General features: G+C 36.2%; 1 protein-coding gene across 1 annotated transcript in view; it reads right to left on the bottom strand.

Moving 5' to 3' along the window:
- The window catches only part of LOC120636658, a 533,873-nt gene that overhangs the window by 424,031 nt on the left and 86,446 nt on the right, over positions 1–23,396 (bottom strand). The window lies entirely within an intron of this gene.

The following is a 23,396-nucleotide window of genomic DNA, read 5'->3' as shown; positions in this document are numbered from 1 at the left end:
AGTTGAAAGAACGGAAAGTAACGAGACTACTTTTATATCAGGAAACAAACGATTCCTACGAGATTTCCAGCTCATCGGTCTTTAAAGGTCACAGTTCTGAGCTTACAAATAAAAAATACAACCAAGTTGAGAAATAAATTACAAAATATTCTACGAGTTACAGTTTTCCAATTAGCACCTACCTACAGAATATAACGGATTATTCCACTTTCCTCATACTAAAATATTCATTTTAAGGATACAAATGAAAAATAATACCTAATCACTTTATATCTCAATCAACTGTTGACCCGCGATAGTTCAATGCTCCTTTCTTCTCTTTTATCCATTTTTTATTTTCTTTATATATTTATCATATATATTTTGTTTCATATTTAAATATAATTTTTATATAATTGTTTATTTTTTTGTCTTTAGTTACAAATATTGTTTTTTTGTATATTATACGTATATATTTAAGTAATGAAATATATATTTTATGGGTATATGTATATATGCACCACCTAACTATTTTCCGTAACTGTTTTTTATCTTCGCCATTGGTTGCCTGGAAGAAATCGCTGTGTAGCGATAAGGCCGCCAAATTGTATCCGTTGTTTTGTTATTGTTCTTTTTGTGGTGTGCAATAAAAGTATGTTCATTCATTCATTCATTCATTCATTCATTCACAATATGAAAGCGGATATCGCATTCTATGAATGCATATTTAATTTGATTGGTACACCAGCACCCCACTGCCCAACCCATCCTATCGAAGGCACGACCACTTAGCCAAAGTAATTAGCAGCTAATATAATAACGCCACAAATTATATTCGCCATCCAATGGTCGCTACTTTCGGATCAGTAAAACACGATTTTTACCTAACTGACAAATCAACAATCAACAATCAAATTTTTATATGCATTTTAAATTTATAAGGTAAAAACAAAGTGTAGGTAAAAACACTAATAAAAATTAAAAAAATATATAAAAAAGCAATGTATCATCTCTTGTTTCAAACGTGTCTCATTGTAATATGGACCTTTGAAAAAGTAGATCGAAACTGCAACTTTTCCTACTAGATGACGCTACAGTCGCTATAAGACTGATGTGAAAGGCATATACTAATTTCGGCATCGACGGTAGGAGAGCCGTAGCTTAATCGGTGAAAGCTCACAGGTCGCGATTGCCCGAGAGTCGCCGGTTCAAATCCTGTCGGTTCCGAAAATTTTTATATGCATTTTAAATTTTAAATCAACAATTATCTCGCGTAGTACCTACGGAAATTTACTGTCTAGCTCTTCCCGTTACGAAATCGATTCCCGTGCTAGACCAGGCCTGACATACTATTTTGGCGTCAGAGAACATACCTATTGTCTTGTGGGAGGCTTTGGCCGTGTCTAGTTAACACCCTCACAAAGACGTACCGCTATGCGATTTAGTGTTCCGGTGCGATGTCGCGTAGAAACCGATTGTATGACTACCATAATCCGTAACAGGTTAGCCCGCTATCTTTAATTTTCTCGACGGCATATGAAATCTACTAATCCGTACCGGGCCAGCGTGGTAGTCTACGGCCTTAACCCCTTCTCATTGTGGAAGGAGAGACGTGTCCTGCAGTGAGCCGGTAAAGGGTTGATGAAGACGATGATGATATCTATATAATCTATAGAATAGAATAGAATAGAATAGAAAAACTTTATTGCAACACAACACAATAGGAAAAATACAAGGAAAACAGTAATAGTTCTTAGTGCTAGGGTGCAAAGTCAAAAAGGGGCAAAAAGTCAGTGGCGTGCATAGAAGGTATGCACAGGGTATGCAGATGCTAATATAATGCATTTTAAGAGTTATAAAAAGCACACCGTTGAGTATTTATAACTCGTACTGGAGATTTTCTTCATTTCATATCATCTGCATACCCTGTGCATACCCTCTATGCACGCCACTGCTAAAAGTGATCTTTTAAAGGCAACCTGAGCGTACGAAGCCGATAAAAAAGTGAAAAGTGGGTGGTGCATAAAGTATGTTACAAAAAAATAAAATAAACTTACATGAACATACATACTAAATTTACATATTAACTACAAAAATATCGATACAAATTTATATATACCATAATAGATATATATGATATATATTTATGCTATTATAAACTTACATATTACTCAATTACATATATAAGTAATAATTTTTTAAGCGATGTTTAAACAGGTGAATGGGTTATTTCCCAGGGGAATCTATAGTGAAATAAAAGCTTTTTTATGAGGTTTATAAGAAAATAACATTACGTATACTATTTAAATTAAAGGCGGCACTCAAAAGGCTGGCCCAGATAAGATTAAACACTAAAATGATAATAATCTCCTTTTGTTTAATCATTGATAATCCCCAGGCTTAAAATGGCCGCATTGGCCAAATAAGTATTATTGTTAATGAAACCATCTTTGTTGATATTATTACATTATTATCTCCTATTCTTTGATAGCCCAGTGGGTAAGACTTCCTTACGGGGGATCAGACTTCGATTCCTGGCACGCGGATTACCAATCAGCCTGTAATAAGCCCTTTTCAGTCAGTCATCATATTATCAACCCATGGCTGGCCCACACGGGTCCGTTCCCACGCTGAGAAGGAGTTAAGACCGTAGTCCACCACGCTGGGCCAGCGCGGATTGGTGGACTCCACACACCGTTGCGAACATTATAGAGAACTCTCAGGCATGCATGCTCTCAGCATCTCAGGTTTCCTTACAATTTTTCCTTCACCGTTGAAGCAAGTGACATTTTAATTACTTTAAACGCCATAGTAGTAGTAAAAACTATATAGTAGTAATAAAATATATAGTAGTAACTGATTCAGAAAAATACGGATGGATTTGTCTTTCAATCAATATAATGTTATAAGACACCATTTTATTTGATTTATTTGTAATGCCTGTAATGTAGACGATCAATGGACAATGGACGCACACGGTTTTCTATAGCCCTATTCCAGATTAAAGCTCAACTACTCTACGTTTGTTTTTTTTTAATGGGTTCGGGTGAAATAGTCTGTCTGTGCGATTACAGTTATTAATAGAAATTTCACTCAAAGGCTATGATAGATTAAACAAAATTTTGCATTCTCGTCCATTAAGGACAAGTACAACAAATATAGATCACTAGAGATAACCAAGCATCCATTTCTAAAACACAGTCTGTGTTTTAGAAATTTTTTTTACTTCTAAAACACAGTCTGTGTTTTAGAAATGAAAAAAAATATATGACTAGGACTTCATAAGTTACAAAAACCATAACAGATAAAAACAAAAATACCACGTATAGAGACAGCATCTTAAAAATGTTACTATCGACAAATATACTCGTAAGTAGGTAAATCAAAATTTTTGTCCAATAGTTATACGTTTCAGTTGCCACAAGCCCATAAACTGTGCCGAGTAAGTTTGGTTTTTTTTAATAACGAATTTATTTAATACGTTACTTTCATAACATTTACCTGGGATCTTCCGCTAAAAGGCCAAATCGAACACCGCTGACTCATCGAGGTCGCCGTAACATATGTATGTGTATAAAGGGTGTATTTAAACATCTCTGACCACCCACATTACATGTCAAATAGTGGAAGCCTAACATCACACTGGGGTCTTTTTGTTTTACTTAACAACAGGTGATACAATAAAACGTATGGTTCGGTGCAGACCGAGCGACAAAACTACACTTTCCTCACAAACAGCTGAACACTATCCTAATTCAACAGGGGAACTATCATACTAGACCATCAATAAAATTTAAAAATTCAAAATTCATTTATTTCAATTAGGCCTACTTTATGAGCACTTTTGAAACGTCAAGTATGTCTGTTTGTAGTGACTCTACCACCGGTAAAATATATAATAATCTCTGACTCTACCACCATTTTGGTATGAACATTATATTCGGCAGTTTCCAAGTACTTTGTTGAATTTTATTCGGCAGTTGCCAAATCTTTCTTAAGAAAAATTTAGGCATAAGTATCTTGTTATACTTACTTAAGTAGATGGTAACATAGTGTATATTATGAAATGTAAGGTTTATTCCTTTACAATGTTTATTAATAAGCTATTAATACCCAACAACTGGTTAAAACTTGACCAGGCAATTAGGTAGAGCATTGTATTTTAAATATATAACAACTATGTACTGTCCATGTACCTCACAAAAACTAGAGAATAGAACAGAGAACTTTTTTTTTTGTCGTGGACCTCGATCTAGCAGTTATTTAAAAAATAACGGAAATATCCAATGGAATCCGAGCCGAACAATCGAACAAAATCTGTGAATTATTTTCAATAGATGGGGTACTTTGGATGGTACACTACAGTAGTAAAAGGCTAATGAAATCGTAACGCGCGACATGTCGTTAGTGTGCTCCACAGATACGGGTACGTTTGTTGACGCAGAGCGGTCATAGGAATCGACAAAGTGCAAACAGAAAAAAAAAGCGCCTAATTCACGTGAAATGGCACTCCTTTCTTATCTGTTGTTTTAAATTAAAACTATAAAGCAGATAGATAGCGTGTGTGCGCAGGATTAATGAGACTGGCAAAGAGAATAGCCGTTGTTTGTTGGGACAAACTGTGTAAGAGATAACTCTTTTGTGTAATATTTAGACGCGGTGTAATTTAAGTCGCTTTTTTTTTATTCTTTATTTTTGTAAGCAATCTCCTTTGGCGGACGGGTGATCCACTTAGTTTTATCCGCATTTACCTTAATATTAAGGAATAATTTATCATTTCATTGTTTCATACGCAATATTGGCTCAGATTTTAAGCCCCAACGCAAAAAGTTATAGGTTTGACCGTTTTATCTGTGCTGTAATTCGGTGTTTGCTTTAGAGATGAGAACATTACGAGATAGTTTTTAGAATAAAGCTTCCAATATTCCATCAGCACTAGTAACCAACGTAGCCGTCGATCGCGGATGTCACTTACGAATTTAAATTTCAGATCCGAGTGGCCAGATCGGTCATTTATTGATGAGGATATCCGCATCGGGATAATATCATCGTACTTTCCGCTGCTATTAAGGACTTCGTTCCCTTAAAACATTGGATAAGTGATTTCTTCAAATATAAACTTGCTTACTCTATTTTCTTCAAAATACCACCAAGTCGCATCTGGCTTATGTTTTCGATTTATTTACTACTCATAGCTAACTGAATTACGTTCATCCAATTAGAGAAGTTAATATATGTTTTTTTATATTCATCCAAGTTGTTCATTAATGTTTTGATTTACAAAGATTAAATTGTTATAAATATATAGCTGCTGTTTGGCGCCATTCGGGTACGGAATCCGAAAAAGCGGCAAATAAGTATGATTCCCAACTCTCAATAAAAGGTACATTAACCAAACCGCACGGTCAGATTTAAGCTACCATTACTAATCGCTGCCTAGTGAATTAAGTTCTTCCAAGTAGTTAGCGGCCGATTGAATTTTTTACCCTATCTCCACATGTTTCCCTCAGTTCTAATTTAAAATCGCGGGCTTCCGAATTTTGATGAACTTCATACTGTTTCTATTTTTGGTACGAATACGTTTTTTAGCCGCACCGAACGGAACGTGGGTCGGAGATTTTTACGTTTTCAAGTTTTCGCTCAAAAAAAGTTATCATTTTAGTTCAGATTTCGAGTTCAAATTAAAATCGTTGTAATTATAACCTAGCTTAGTTGTGTTCCTTTCTGTGACACGTTTGCATTTTTCTGCGATACGGGGAATTTAAAATGCAGTCTAAGACTGAAGATCCAGTAATCTGATTGGCAGTTTACCTCTAATCGATTTCTACGTCCCATGACACTATATACTTACTCTTCGGCGTGAGGACTCTTAACGCGCCCTGCTCTAAGAAGAACCTCCAAATCAGTGTCAGTTAAAACCTGAGTTTGAGCAAACCAAAGTTTGATTGTTCGCTTTTGTTCGGTCGAAGAGACCTCAATATATCTTACCGGGACCAGGCGTCGAGAAAATAACTTATAAAGTTAATCACATTTTTTTTTACATTTATTAAAAACCCAGTAGAAAAAAGTAGTAGTAGTTTTAGTAGAAGTAGAGCTTTTTGTGGCAGAGCTGGTCCGGGAGAGTATTAACGTCGTGCTTATTTCTGCCGCGAAGTAGCATTGCTGTGTTCCGATCTAAAAGGCTTGGTTGGTTTAGTGACAGGCTCATGTGCCAGCTTATTATCTATGCCTTAAGTTGATTGACACAGGACAGCACTTTGAAGGACGTATTCCTTGGATGCCCTGCGAAGTGGTAATTCATATATTTGGGATGGTTTTTAATTTACCATTAGGTAGCATGTCTGTTGTATCTGTGAAGCGGTGATAGCCCAGTGGTAAATGCTTAGTCGTTACTTTCGGGGGGCCGAGTTTGAATCTCAGCACGCACCTCTAACTTTTCTAAATTATGTACACTTTAGTAATTCAAACAGCACTTGCTTCAACGGTGAAGGAAAACAGTGTTAGAAAACCTGCATGCCTGGGAGTTCTCTGTAATGTTTTCAAAGGCGTGTAAAGTCCATCAATCCGCACTGGGCCAGCGTGATGGACTACGGCTTTAACCCCCGTGTGTGACCCGTACTCTGTAGGGGGCCGGTAATGGGTCACAGTCAATCATCACTATAAATGTAAAAAGGTATCGAAAACATGACATAAGTTTTTTATTATTTAAAAAAACAAAGCACCAATTTGAAACCCTCCATTTTATTCGGCAGTCGGTTAAAAAAATGTAACCTAACTGTGAAACAGTCGTTCGTGCTAAAAATCTATTTCATGTGGATTATAGTGGATCATAATATAAATGTAAATTGTTTATTCCATTGTTTTCCATAATGTGAATGTATTCTATACACGTCAATCGGTATTTGAACGTTTTAAATCTACATAGCCGGCTTAATCAAAATAAAAAATCTTGTTATTATTTTATTCATTCATCCCCTCCATTTCAACCACTGGGGATAAATATTATTATAATAGTGCACTATCATACCCTAATGCATTAAACAGGCTTACAGTGACGTAGAGTTTATATCAGGGCATATCCAGACAAACTATAAGGAAGACCACTCAAAAAAGTTCAACGTTAAAAGTAAGTTTACGGAAAAATAAAAGATTTTTCACCTAATAACAAATACGTAAAGATAAATAGTTAGATACTATTTGCTCTTTTGTTTATGAACTTATAGTTTTTGACTTAATTATTCTATTAAAGCAAATATTTACTGTAAATTATAGGCGTTAACTAGAAAACTAATAAAACTTGGATTGATCCAACTTTGACTTTACCTGACACTGATTTGAAGATGACTAAGTTTCTAAAGAGCTTCTTCTTAGAGCGCGTTAAGAGTCCTCACGCAAAAGATTAAGTATATAGATATCATCATCTCGCATGCATTCCGAAGATTCTATAATTTTAACGATACATCAGCGACTGTAACAGGCCCATTCAAATAATGAAGTTTTCAGTTGGTGTATTAATATAATAATTGTAGCTACATTTTACCTGAATATTAAAGTGTAAAATTTAAATTAAAATCCTCAGTAATCGTATAATCTGTAATACGCATTAAACATAATATATTTTTAATTTCACGCACAAATAAATATTAATTATTGTTGGTATAAAGTTTAGTGAGGAAAATTAAAATAGCAATATTGATATTAGAGAGTAGGTAATCTAAGATATTAATTATATGTTTGAATGTTTTGTTTTTATTATTATTTTGAATTAGAATTTTTGGTTATTGTTATTATTGTTTTTTTTTTTTATTCTTAATGTTATATAGCTTATTTTTATGTTTAAATTTAATTTAATTTGTTGTAATTATTACCCGTTCATACATTATTTTAATAGCAACTGCAACTGTAATGTCTTCACGATGTGCGTTGCTAAATAAATAAATATATATATATATAAATATCAGAATTACTACGCATAACATATTCCATTATAGGAGTTCGAGAACTTTTTATGGTAGGTATAAATACCCTTCACCGTAGACTATGTAGCTTATCCCTTAAGGCAATATTGTAAACGGTCATTGGGATTTTTAAGAGGGGTTCTGGGACACCAAATATACAAAGCGTATAAAAGTCGATTTACAGAAATGATTTTAAGTAGGTAACAAACGATTTATGAAACTGTAGTACATGTTTTACTTGAACATATATATTTCAGTTTAATGTAAAAGTAATCTAAATTAAAATCATCTTGAGATTAATATCATTCGTAATATGTAACTGAAAATTATTTTTTACTTTCGAGGACCTTATTGCTTTCATATTGATTAAGGCCTTATTGTTTTTATGTTAAAATTTAAATTCTAAATTCATTAATTATTTCTAGTAGACTTAGTTTATAAGCACTTTAGATGTCAAGTCAGTCTGTTTGTAGTGACTCTACCACCGGGTGTTGCTCTAAATACAGCTGATGTTGTGGTTGTCACAACGTATTTTATTATTTATCACAAAAGTTATTGAGAACATAGTCATAAGTTTTTTATTACCACGACTGTAATAACATATAGGTATAGCATTTTTTAACCCAATTAACCTTGTAATTCACTCACTGTCACTTGTGATTGCAAGTCTGCAAGTCAGGAGCAACGTGGTGGGTCTATGCTCCGTGTAGTGCCCATTGTTGGGCATTATTACTAAGCATGGTCACACTGATTAGTAACGGTGAAAACCGTCTGCAGCTGAAAGTGACAGACTGATTTGTAAAACACCTACAAATCATCGCCGGAAACTCCTACGACTAATTACCCCATCAAGTATTCATAAATGGCGACTCCACGTTATAGCTAGAAAGCTAGTGGCAATTTCGGTGGACAAGTTTTTTAGTATATTTTTTAGTAGAGGACTGCCAACGAATTCCACGTACCATTTGTTTTAGGCGCGTTAAATTTTCCCCAATAACTTTACTCCTCCTCCTACTAAAGATAAAAAGTATTTTATTTACGACTATGCAGATTTTAATTAAACTTCAATAATCAACAAATCTTATACCCTATTAAAGGCATCCCACTGACGCTTAAAAATGTATTACTATTAAATGACAGGTTTACATGAGAAACCTTAAAGTCACTTAAACAAGGATTATAATTCTGTAACAACATTGTCAAAAATATTAAAATAATACTGCTTTAAGCGTCAGAAGAAAGCACTTAGGGTACGCTTGGCATCTGTAGCGTACGTATGTAGCGTAAGATTTAAATTATATTATCATTTGAAAAAAGGGCAATCTGCTGATATTGCTGCAATCCTAAGCGGCTCTTCTTGGTAGAATCTGCCTTTCGAACCAATGATAGAGTCACTACAAATAGATTGCCTTGACGCTTGAAAATTGTTTATAAAGTTGAACTTGATTTTTTTTATCACCTAATAATTGGAAAAGTATGAATGAACGCTTCACAGTCATGGGTGCATTTAAAAATAAGGAATTATAATTTTTTATATTTTTTATATATAAATATACTACGACAATACACACACCGCCATCTAGTACCAAAGTAAGCACGTAGCTTGTGTTATGGGTACTAAGATAACTGATGAATATTTTTATGAATAATATACATAAATACTTATAATATGTAACATATAAACACCCAGACACTGAAAAATATTCATGTTCATCACATCAACTTTTTCCAGTTGTGGTTTATTATAGTAACGCTCAATTTTTTTTTAAATTTACGCCTAACTAATCAATGACATAAAACTACAACCGGCTCTTCACCTACCTGAAGGTAAAATCGACTGCTAGTTTAAACGTGACCTGTCGGAATCGCAGCAATTCTGATGGATTATAATAACATACTAAAGGAAAAGCTTTTTACTGGATTTCAATAAACAAAATGTCAATGTCTAGAAAGTTAATTTAATAGTTGTCGTTTTTGTGACAGAGCTCGTCCGGGAAAGTACTACCACCGTGTTTATTTATGCCGCTTAGCGGCATTGTCGCTGTACTGTGTCCCGGTCTGAGGGGCGTGGTTTTTGGTGTAATTACAGACACTTTAAATAATAAATAAATAAAATAAATAAATATACTACGACAATACACACATCGCCATCTAGCCCCAAAGTAAGCGTAGCTTGTGTTATGGGTACTGAGATAGCTGATAATTATTTTTTTATGAATATAATACACATAAATACTTATAATATACAGATAAACACCCAGACACTGAAAAACATTCATGTTCACACAAACAGTCTCCAGTTGTGGGAATCTAACCCACGGCCTTGGACTCAGAAAGCAGGGTCGCTGCCCAATGCGCCACTCGGTCGTCATCGTCGCCACTTTACATCTACGCCTCAGGTTGACGGTCACCGTACTTCGTAAGGACGTGTTCCTTGCATGCCCTAGGAAGCATTGATTTGTTTGGGCGTCAATTCAGTTTATAATTGAAAACTTTGGGTACCAGCAAAAAGGTTGGCTGTCTTCTCAAACAATTCATTTTGTATGGTTATTACTTTGTACAATAAACTTCCGGACTGTCACAAAAATCTACCACTAGTAAAATTCAAGCGAGCAATTCTTGATACTCTCAACAAAAAAAAACTATTATAGTGTAAAGAATACCTTAGTGACAGCCATATACCTACTTAGTTAACTTTTCCAACTGTATAACAACATTTGTAATTGTATTATTTTCCTAATTAATTTAAAATGACATTATTACTTATTTCTGATTATTGTATTTTTATTCTTTAAATTGTAATGTAATTTATATTTTATTTTTTATTTTTATAAACATTTGCACAATGTCTGTGACAGTCAATGTGAAGGGTCTGTTTAATGAAATGTGTTCTTGTTATGTACCCACTATTTGGCAAATAAATAAATATTAAAAATTATAAAAAAAAATTGCATATAAAGCCGTACTTCTCATACAGCGCTTCAAAGGTACACTCTTAATAATGAAGTTGCGAATTCTCACTGATTTGGTTAAAATTTTCGCAGCGTCAATACCCTCGCAGAATTATCTCCTCATGCCCTGCCTCATTATGTTCATTATTAAGTATAATATATAATTATGTTTGTTCATTAGCATGCTTTTAAAATAATATATCAATTTATTGCGAGTGACGCGCTAATTGTTCAGTTGCGAATCAGGACTAATTTTATTTATTCTCATGCATACGTGCCGCGACTTTGTCGGGCTTTTATCATCAAAACAATGCATTGTAGTAGTCAGTGGCGTAGTTTGACCACGGTATGCATAAAGAAGGAAGGTGCCATAAAATGGAAAAATCCTTCGCATTTATGAGTTACACAAAAAATGTAGGGTATGCAGTGCTTTTGTGCATGTATGAAGTGCACGCCACTGGTAATAGTAGACCTATAAATGATATAGCTCGGCCGGGGCAGTACTACTGCCATGGTAAATGGTTATTGCTGCCGCTAAGCAGCAATAACCATGGCTATTTACTATTATATTTTCCATTGACATCTTGGAGATGTCTCTTAAAGAGTTCAAAGTTTGTATTAAATGTAAGCTTATAGGAAAGTCCTATCATAGTATAAAGGACTACGTAACGTACGATAAAAAAGCTAGGGTGTTAATTATTGCTTTAACCAGGTTGCTCTTCTAATAATTTAAAATGACATTCTGAGATGGTGATAACAAAAAAAAAAAAACACCCGGCTAAGTTTGTTGTGGGCTTCTTCTTAGACCAGGACGCGTTTGGAACCCTCGTAGGTTTAGTTTGAAGATTACGATTATGGTTATCGCCAAAATCTTACTACCGTGTGATTCTCATTTAATGTATCAAAAGTGCCACCTATACTTGAATAAAGATATTTTTGACTTTGACTTTGTAATAAATATTATTAATATATATAATTATTGCAAATTATTTGCACGCCATATTCCGATGGCAAAATGTGATCATATTAATAAGAACTTACAGTCGTGGTGACTGTACCACGTTTAGGAAATAAAGAAATTTTGATTTGATCACGCTAAGACCCTTCAGAGTAGGGCAACTGGCAGACGAAACGACGCGGTGGGCAAAATAAATGTTAGCACAAATTTACCTAACTGTGCACAGCTAGAAAAACCGAGAATATATCATATAGCTGCCGTATATTAGCGACCGCGAACCACGAAAAGTAGTCGATGGATTGACTTGAATTTTTAACACAATGCTGCACCTCCACTGAGTTTCTATATCGCGAAAAACCGCGAATATATCAAATAGCTGCCGTATATAAGCGACCGCGAACAGCCAAAAGTAGTCGATGGATTGACTTGAATTTTTAACACAAAGCTGCACTTCCACAGAGTTCCTATATCATTTCGTATATCCGAATAAGCTACAGCGAACCGCGGCCGGGTTCAGTTACTAACATTCAAAATGTAAAACCCCGATTTAACCCCTTAAAGGTTGGCAACAGGTGTTTTACTATTTTTGTTCGTAAAATCTACTAACAAAATTGCGTGTCACGACACAGGGGATTGAATATCCTCCCTGGTGCAGCGGTGAGCGCTGTGGTTTTAGGTTTGTTGTCCTCGGTTCGATTTCCGGAATGCGTACGTCGGAAATTCATTATTTCTGATTGTATCTGGTCTGGCTTGCTTCGGTGGTTAGTTACACTCTGACCCACCGCGTCGTAAAAACTATACTCTATTTAGAGTAGATAAACAGAGTAGGTACCAAAAATAATCTTTTTGGATTATTTTCTACTAATTTTAATAAACAAGACGCTGCGGGACAGAAGGACTGTTGACCTCATAACATCTCACTGAATATATCTCAAAGATTACTTGCCTACATATACTTTCCGAGTCATAGGACTCGCCAAAATACTTCTATCAATTAGAATTTATATGAAAATGACGTCATTCGCGCTTAGCTCACCGCACACTAGCTTATTCAGAAAAACTGTGAATCACAGCGCAACGAAAATAATTAACGTTATCACAATGAACGAATGTAGGTAGAGCTATTGTATTACTAACTCATTTAGAATAATATTCAGTAGGTACCCCCCAGTACGAATTTTCAAGACGTGTTTTATAGTATAAAGGATTATGTAAACGATAACAAAGCTTGGGTGTGAACGATTGCTCTAATTGTCAGTCTGTCTGTCAACCTGGCTTCTTAAATATTTTCAAATGACAATGTAAGATGGTGATAACAAAAAGAACAACCGGCTAGCTAGGCTTTATATTTGATCATATAGCTTAGCTTTTGTCTTACGCTCGATTACGTATCCATACTTATATTACAAATGCGAAGTGTATGTCTGTATATTAGTTACATATGGTAACCAATCTTAAAGAACTGTGGTACAGATATAAGTTGAGATTAATCCCGAGAAAATAAAGAATTTCAATGGATATTACAAAAAAAAATTGATGATCGATTATTTTTTTATCACTAGTCTTATAACGCTCGAAAGAGGTAAATCCATACTTATATTACAAATGCGAAGTGTATGTTTGTATATTAGTTACCTATGGGCACCATCTTAATGAATTGTGGCACAGATATAAGTTGGGATTAAGGAAGGAGTTGGGGGAAGAATTTCAACTTTAATTGAATACAAACAAAATTTTTGATCTTTTTTTTATCGCTAGCCAGTGAGTCACTAGTGAGCCTTTAGGTTTATTTGTTTATTCAAGAAGGCATATTACACGAAAAGTAGTTAGTCCAATTTAGCGGGGCTAGAATTTAAAAAAATAACTCCATCCATTTTTGTGTGTTAAGTAACAATGGGGCAATAAAACCAACTGTTTGCTCGCATCATAAAAAAAGAGTAAGTAAAATATATTATAAAAAGTTATTACATAGTCCAGTGCACAGGATTCCTACCGTGGCTTTATAAGGAGGCATGCAATACACATTGCCGAGGGGGCCGTGGAAATCGAATAGGTATGTGCAAATGAGCATACGAGAAAAAGGTTCAGTTTTGTTCAGCATTAATCGGTACAGCAATTGGGTATCAATTAAAAGCTAGACGCCGCAACGGAACATTGTAGCACACGGTAATGCCGATCAGCATTATCCGGATAAAACCTTTTATAAGGATTTCTGAGTCTTATAACCATAATGGTAGTTTTTTTTACGTGGATGGTGATAGTAAATTGAAAATCCCATACAATTAAAAAAAAAAGGCATTCAGTGCTTTAATGCATATGCGAAGTGCATATCACATTGGAGGTTTTAATGCATTTATCTTTATAGAGCACGTTAAGCATATCACTAACACCTGATGATAATAGTTCACTAATTTGTATAAGTGCTGGCCGGAAGACCACGCAACGGTAAACGAAGCGTAGGTCGGCCCCCAACGAGGTGGAAAGATGACATCAGGCGAGGACCGTGGATTGTGGAACTCCCTACAAAAGACCTATGTCCATCAGTGGACGTCCATTGGTTGAAGTAATGTCGATGATGAAGTTGCATTATGTTGTGCTGACCACCATCAAAGCAGCGTGGTGGGTCTAAGCTCTACAAACCTACCCTGGAGAGAGAAGGCCCGTGCAGTAAATACTGACACTGAAGAAGCTGATAAGTGTATTCAGAATTAGGATCGGTTTTGTTGTTGAAAAAACAACACCGACTTTAAGTGCCGACCAGCATATATGTAACCTAAATAAACCTAGAAGTGTAGTTATAATGTATTAGATTATTTCACTGTCATGCCTCAACGAAGACTACAATGTTGCTATTAATCATTTTTTATACAAACATTAGACTTTGCGTGAGAATAAAATATAGGTTTCTAAACCGATAAAAAATCCACCGCTGCATGCGAATGCGTCTAACTATCGCTATTAGAAAATAAATTTCATTAAATGCCATACGATGTATTATTCAATCCATCTTATTAAATACAGATAATTGTTCCTATATATATATATATATATATAAATATATATATAATAGGTAAATAAAAACATTTTACGACAATGTTAAAATGAATAATTTTCCATTGTAACTACTTCAAAAGTATTTTTATTCGTAAATATTTTTATTTAATTTACAATTTAGTGTAACATTTTCAGGAATAAAAATGTAATAGCCATTCTTATTCCTGAAAAAATCTTATTAAATACATCTAATTGTTCCTATATATATAAATATATATAATAGGTTACCAAAAACATTTTACAACAATGTCAAAATGAATATTTTTCCATTGTAACTACTTCAAAATTATTTTTATTTAATTTACAATTAAGTGTAACATTTTTAGACATAAAATGTAATAAACAAAAAAATTAAAAAACTTCTGACTTTCAATATTGTGTACATTATTCTACTAGGCAAGCCAAGGTCATGTGGGCAGATTGTCACCCGAATATTAACAGGCCTTTTTTTTGTCGTGTTGGAAAAAAAAGCTTTACCGACTTTTAAAGACCCCTGTCCTTTTGGGCAGGACAGAGGTTATGTGGGACTCGTATTCACAAACTAAAAACCACCACGCCATGTCCCTCTCGTTGGCTTTAGTAGACGTCCGGGGAACCCGTTGTACACTACCCAGACGTCTATCAACCGCCTCAACCGATTGCCAGGGCTACTACACTAAGGTGGAGGGGATGAGGACAGCTTGACGCACCCTCAGACAGTTGGGAGACATATAGTGACAGGTAGCTAAACTATTGACAGGCCTGAGACGGCGGCGTGCCGTGTAGCGTGCGCCTGCCTCAAGGTCAAAACCTTGGCGAGAGTGCGGTGAATACGCAAGTGAATGCCGTACTCTCACTTATAGGTCTGTCCAGGGACACACAGAGTTTTTAGTGGGTGCAAGTTCTCTGTTAAAAAAAAGCCCTTTTTATGTGACACCCATGAGGAAGTTTATAAAAAAAAGGTAATTCTTGAAGACTGATAAAAAGGTATTTCATAATTGCGCCAACGCGCGGTACTTGTCAAAACGCTCTTCATGCCAGAGTCATGCTTGATCGAATCCTACTAGTTCAGTTTTTCGAGTGGGTAATAACCGCATGTACAAAAGAATAGACAAGGTTGCCTCTTCAAGGTTGTCTGTATCGCTATAGACTTATTTACCACCAGGTGACATTGCTTGATTGATTGATTGATGGCCCACTGGTGCAGTGGGCAGCGACCCTGCTTTCTGAGTCAAATACCGTGGGTTCGATTCCAACAACTTTAAAATGTTGGTGTGATTAACATGAATATTTTTCAGTGATTGTGTGTTTAAATTAGCGCTAGTTAAAGGCAGTTATCGTCTACTAATATATAAAGCTGAAAAGTTTGTTTGTTGGTGTGTTTATTTGAACTCGATGATTTTTGGAACTCAAGGTCCGATTTGAAAAAAAAAATTCATTGCTGGATAGCCCATTTATTTAGATGGGCTATATATCATTCGCTAAGACCAAAAGGAGGATAGCACCAATGAAGAATGTTTCAAATCAAAGTTTTTTTTTTCTTTTTGAGAGCTTCCGCTGCGTGCGCTGCTTAAAAAGTTTCGATAAAATAATGTATGACAATTTTTTTCCCCTTTAAAACTTCTAGAAAAGTCGGCTTCAGCAAATGTCTATCCATTAAGGTTGCCTTAACGCGGACAAGGTCGCGAGGGGCCGCTAGTATTTCGACATTATTGCTACCTGTACGGGAGCTATGGTGATACGCTCTACCGAAACAATAGGAAGATCTTCCTCTGTGCCCCGATCACGATCACCCGTGATCGTGCTCGGGGCCGAGGTCCGAACATTCATTTTTGGAAGTTGTATATATAGGCATTCTTAGTGAACACTTCGCTAGCGCGATGCAAGTTTTTTGTGGCGCCATCTAGTTCTGTAATGTGGAGGCCGCTACACTACCTATCCACTAATCAGTCTAATCAAGGAGACGTCAGAATTAATCGTACATACTATAATAAATAGCCTTATCGCGAATTAATCACCGGCCTAATACTATATTTTTTTCTTACTTTTTTAATTACGCACGTTAATTGAAATGCGCGTCGCACGTGTTCTTTCACGGTTATAAAGCTTTACTAATGAAGTATTGTTTATTTTAATATTTTTATGGCTGTGTATATGTTTTAATACACGCTCGGGCACGTATGCTACTTACTCCGAGAGTTCCTAAAGAACACCAGTTGAAGCATTTAATCTGATACGTAATAATAATAACTCAATTGATGGCTAATGGGAAATAAAATAAAAAAATAAAATAAATAAATATACTACGACAATACACATATACCACCTAGCCCCAAAGTAAGCGTAGCTTGTGTTATGGGTACTAAGATGACTGATGAATATTTTTATGAATAATATACATAAATACTTTAAAATATATATATAAACACCCAGACACTGAAAAACATTCATGCTCATCACACAAACATTTTCCAGTTGTGGGAATCGAACCCACGGCCTTGGACTCAGAAAGCAGGGTCGCTGCAAACTGCGCCAATCGGCCGTCAAAAAAAAAAAATGACAATGACAAAATGACAATGAAGCAAGTGATATTTTGATTGCTTAAAACGCACGTCACTTAGAAAAGTTAGAGGTGTGAGCTGCGATTCGAACTCGATCCCCCGATAGTGAAGTCGATCTCACTAGGCTATTACCGTTTATTATTAACATTTATTAGTAGTAATATCCGGATACGTGGTAGGACAAAACCGAACCGAAATCAGCGCTGGTACTAAGTAGGTAAATTGTGACAGAAAAGTCCTATAATGGGAGCTGCATTAAAGCAGTTTGGAAATCTAAGTTCTTAATACCTTTCTGCGATATGTACAGGAACCTTTATCATAGTTAGATGGTAAAGGTTCCTGTACACAGAATATCAGTATACTGTCGGCCATTCATAGGTTGCTGATGGTGGTAATATACAATTTGTATCGCAATTTTCTATTCTAATTATTCTTAAAAGGCAGACAACCGACATTCTCATAGTCAGGGTAACAGCCGTTTCAAACTTTTAAAAGTCACTCCACTACTTCTACATGCAAAGCGAATGAAACATTAATTGCCGCTCTTTCTAAAGCCTATTAGATATTCTAACTGAGTTTCGGGTACGAAACAGGCGCGGATTTTTTACTCCCAACTTCTATCTTATTCATTATTTACAAAGAATGTCGCAGTAGGTAGGTATATCGAAGAATATGCACGTCCGTTTAAATTCATTACCAGATGAATTCCGTAAGATGCCTCTCAATAAGTTTATAGAATAATCATATTATTATATTAAGGTATGTATGATAAAAAAGCTTGGGTATGAATTGTTCTAACTTATAAAAAACCCTGGCTAAGTTTGTTGTGGGCTCTTCTTAGACTAGGGCGCGTTTGGAACCCTCCTAGCTTTAGTTTCAAGTAACAAATGCAGTTATCACCATCACCTAACATTAGTGTTAACATGTTAAATCTATGAACGCTTCATTAGTGCCTGTGATAAGGTCTACAGGAAAAAAACCTATTTGAATTTGAATTTTAAATTTGTATTCAATTAACTTCTAATTTAAAATAGAAACTAATGTTTTACGAAAATTACGAGTAGTTGTCTTATTGTTGGACATAAGTAGCATACTTTTTAACCCAGAAAATCAAAAGATCCATGCGAAATTCACTTCAAAGTTCCTTGAACATTTTGTAATTCCTGAATTTACTCTGATCCGACCTGGTTGGAGGCTTTGGCCGTGGCTGGTCACCTACCACTCTACCAACAAAGACGTGTCGCTAAGCGACTTAGCGTTCCTGTATAACGTCGTGTAGTATGGGCAGTGTCCACTTCATAAACACAAAAGCACTGCCTTCCCAACATTGTTCCTATAGCTCGTGTATGAGTAAGTTTTTTTTTTATTTTCCGTCTTCTTTCTGCTTACCTTCCCTGGTGAAAAACTCTGTGCACGCCACTGAGTATGGGTAAGTATAATGTAACTCATAACAGGTTAGCCCGTTACCATCTTATACTGCATTGTCACTTAAATTCGACGACATTGCTTTTAAGGGCTAACGCGTAAAGGAATAAAAAAGAATACCTATTAACAAGTTTTTAAAGCAACGGTTCGCTATAAGTTACATATTTTACTAGCTTAACCCGACCACGCTTCGGTATGGCTCAGACTGATATGAATTCCCACTCCGTACCGTACCGTAAATTAAAAACTCCAAATACCAGAATCATCTAAACAAGCCACACACGAAATTCCAACAATCCAGTTGCAATACGCTCGACAACAAAGGGGAGTTATAATAATAAAACTTCAAACGCGATTGTTAACAGTTAACAATTTTTCCAAACGCTGCTGTTAATTTTTAACTCAATAGCACAAACATTCACTTATCTATGATTATTGCAATGCTAATTGTGGCGGAACAATATCCTTTTGTTACGAAGACCCAGTTTTACTTCGCAAATACTAAATTACTCTTAGGTACATTGAAGAACAATGGGTGAAACACTGATAGTATGTACATAATATAATGCACTCGAAATGTGAAATGTTGCTACCTAAAAACCGCTAGAGCAATGCTCGGAAAATGCTTCATTAATGACGCCGAATCTAAGTATAAACATATAAGTATGTAAAACATTTTTTTTTGTCAGTTTTAGACTTTGAAACCATCAAATCGATTCGCCACAAACCGGTTTCATTTAAAAGGCAATACTTAATGCCAAGATATGACTTAGACAACTAAAACAATCGATCAAGTTAAGTTTTGGAATAGTCATCATCATCATATTACCGGCCCACTACAGAGCACGGGTCTCCTCCCACAATGAAAAGGGGTTAAGGCCGTAGGGCACCGCGCTGACCCAGTGCGGTGGACTTCACACACCTTTGAGAACATTATGGAGAACTCTCAGGTTTGCAGATGACCTGATGAAGTGATATTTTAATGCTTAAAATGCACATAACTTACAAAAATTAGAGGTGAGTGCTGGGATTCGAACTCGACTGCCCGGAAGTGAAGTCTAAGTCCTACTTACTGGGCTATCACCGCTATACCCTTTTCTAGCACAGTAGCACACAGCGGGCATACGCTAGTCACATATCAGTAACCTACAGGACACAGGTCTCCTTGAAAACAAATATTCTTTACTTCGAGTACCATGTTACAGGTTGTTTTTAAAATTCAAGTTTATCTTTTGTGACTCTACCACTGCACCGGTGCAGTGCGGAGATTCTAATGAGTAGGCAAGACATACTTTTTTATTGCTTTTAATCAACTACAAACTAGCCCAGATAAGTGATAGTGAGGTGCAGTCTAAGTTAGACGCGGGCCAACCTGTCAGAACGACAGTTGTATTTAGCCCATACTCCTAATCAGTTTCTTTGCACATCTTTCATTAAATCGCTAAATCGCTTCTTCGTCTTTAAGGTATTAGCCATGGCTCTAGGCCTCTACGTTTAGTAATTATAAATTCCCATGTTGTACCTGCTTGGATTCAAACGGAACCTCCCACTTATAAAACCACAGCGCTCACAGCAAAAGAGGTCGTCCAAACTTTTAAGTTGTACATTTAACCAAAGGTCAACGGTTTCCACTGTTTTAACAATTTCATTTAATCTTGCAATTAAAAATGTAGCCGCTTCGTCTACAGCTTTTTGTCCCACTGCTGGGCACAGGCCACGTGTCTTACAGGAGAGACAGATTTAGAGCATAGACCCACCACGCTGCTCCAATGCGGGTTAGTGGGCTTTAACGACTATTACCACGATTGAATGATAATAACCGGGACCGACGGCTTCTACGAGGCACGGGAGCTGACAACCAACTTCCTAACGCCGGGATTTTTGACGTAATAGTAAATACACAGCACCTTATATATTTAAGCCCGACCGGGATTCGAATCCAGGACAGTTACGGCAGTTACAAACGTCTAATGTACTCCTCAATTTACCTTTTAACCCGTGCGCTATAACCTTGACAGATCGAAAACTGCCTGAATCATGTTATAAAAGCTCGATATCCAACGCCCACAAAGCTTTAGCTTTTGCACACTACGCGGACGAAGTGTCGAAGCCACTAATCCGACTTCATTATTACTAAGTCGATTATTTGTATCTATTCTTGGTTTATAAAGACTAATATTTTGTCTCGGAGTGACTATATCCAACGCAAGGCTTCCTCGTGATTTTTTACTTTACGGTTATAGTAAGCGATATTTTAATTGCTTGAATCAAAACGCACATAACTCCGAAAAGGTAGAGGTGCGTGCCGCGGATCGAACTGGTGTCCCCCGAAAGGTAAGCTGGACCCTTACCCTGTAAGCTATCACCGCTTATAAGACTCTACTACCACAGCAAAGATAGTTATAAGAGATCCGATAAAGCCGATACAGCAATCGCGTTTGCAAATGTAGCTTTGTTTGTTACCCTTTCACGCAAAAACTACTTAACCGATCCTCATAAAACTTTGCACACATATTCTTGGAAGTGTTAGAAGTAATATAGGATACTTTTTATCCCGACATTAAGCTCGGCTCCTTTGGGGGAGGGGATGAAAGTGTTTGACGATTTTACACCATAACTCTAACAAATTATAACCGTTTTAAATAATTATTTTTGTACTTACTATAGAGGTTCAAATATGTGTTTAATTTTGCTTAAACTTTTTGTAGATCTGATGTATTTAGTTTGAGTTAGAGGACAGAACTCCTCAGCGGAAAACAGCAAACCCCTCATTTGAGGCTTAGCGATACTTAATACTTAATTTTTTTTTTTAAATACAACGAAATTGAATGCCACATCGAAAAACAAAATCAAACGCAAACGAAGTCGCGGGCAACAGCTAGTATTATTATAAAAGTATAGTTAGTTCTCTAAAACATATAATTTTCGATTATAGGTCACAAGGGATGACATTCCTCGATTGTGCGAACTTTAAAAAAAAATGTTTTCTACCAAATAGCTAGAACAGTGGTTACAAACATACTTATTTTTAAGTGGATAAAGTCGATGTTTTTTTTTGTATTGACATAGGTACTTATTAAGAGCCAAGCCTTTAGAATCTTTGTAGTTTAAAACGAAAGGGGTAATCATAAAAGTTTGTTAGATACTTGATAACAAAAAACAACGCAAAGTTCACGATATACATTCACTGAACATTTCAGTTCCATTACTATAATCTGCAATAGCTCAAAATTTGCAGTACCGGATTATAGCTTAAATTATCATTGTAATAAACGAATGGAATTGTGAGCGTAAAGCCGTGGTCGGTCACTAATTAATAACGTAAGAAGTCAGTTGGAAATTATTGCTGCACCTGCAACGTTGTGAAGAATGTAAGGGACCTTTTTCACGAGACAATATTTACACAGCGGTGGTTGCCCGTCCGACGTCTGCGTCCTTGACTGAACTGAATTCCTAATGCGCGAGAACAGACAAAGTTAAACAGCCCCGATTCTCTATTAATGAAAGCACTAACTTACAGGTGTAGCGTGTACTTGATAAGTAATGTACCAACTCATAAGTGAGTTAGCTCGAGCATGTATCGATCTGCGAGTGTACGGATGCCCGCGTTGTTTTTTTTATATATACACGTTAACCCTTGACTGCAATCTCACCTAATCGTAAGTGATGTCTAAGATGACAGCGGGCTTACCTGTTAGCATTACAGAGTGGCGGCATGTCTTTGTTAGTAGGACCTAACAGACCAGAAAAACTCATGGTCACTTAGCGGGCGATGGAGAGAGCTATTTTGAGAGTATCTCTACGTGAAGGAGATATGAGGAGATCCGTAGAAGAACTAGAGTCACCGGCATAGCTCAGTGAGTCGCAAAGCTGAATTTGCAATAGGCGGGGCACATAGGTCTGAGAACCGATAAACGTTGGGGTTCAAAGGTGCTGGAATGGCGACCCTGCGCAGGTTAGTGGACATCAGACGAGTCGCTGGCAGCCGCTGGAAATAAACGGCCCGTTACCGTGGATTTTAGAACTCCGAAGCCCTGTGTCCAGCAGTGGACGTCATTCGATTTAAGTTATGATGATGACGATGAGATCAGAAAGGAAAAATTTATAAAGTATGAACTACCAAATGGTCCATGCCGGGAATCGAACCCAGGTCCACCCACTTATAGGACCAGTAACTGAAGGTAAAAAACGGTAATCTATCAAGAAAGCAAAACGTTCACGGATGGCATCCTACAAAGTGCCGTCATGTTACCAGCGACCTGAGTCGTGTTTGTTAAGACTCATGTCCCTGTAATTACACCAGCAACCACGCCCTTCAGAAATACTGCTTGGCGGTAAAAATAAACATAGCGGTACTACTTCTCTAGGTGAGCTAGCTGTCATAAAAATCACTATAAGTATTACAATATTAAATCTGTTCATCAAACTACGCATCAGTAGGTGATTTTGGACCTGCCAATGCATAAGTTTAAGGAATCTGTTAAAACACATTTATTACAGCGAGGTTACTATAAAATTGATGAATTTCTTA

This window comes from Pararge aegeria, chromosome Z (genome assembly GCF_905163445.1).
Source record: "Pararge aegeria chromosome Z, ilParAegt1.1, whole genome shotgun sequence".
NCBI classification, from domain to species: Eukaryota; Metazoa; Arthropoda; class Insecta; order Lepidoptera; family Nymphalidae; genus Pararge; species Pararge aegeria.
This window is presented reverse-complemented; position numbering and strand designations above follow the sequence as displayed.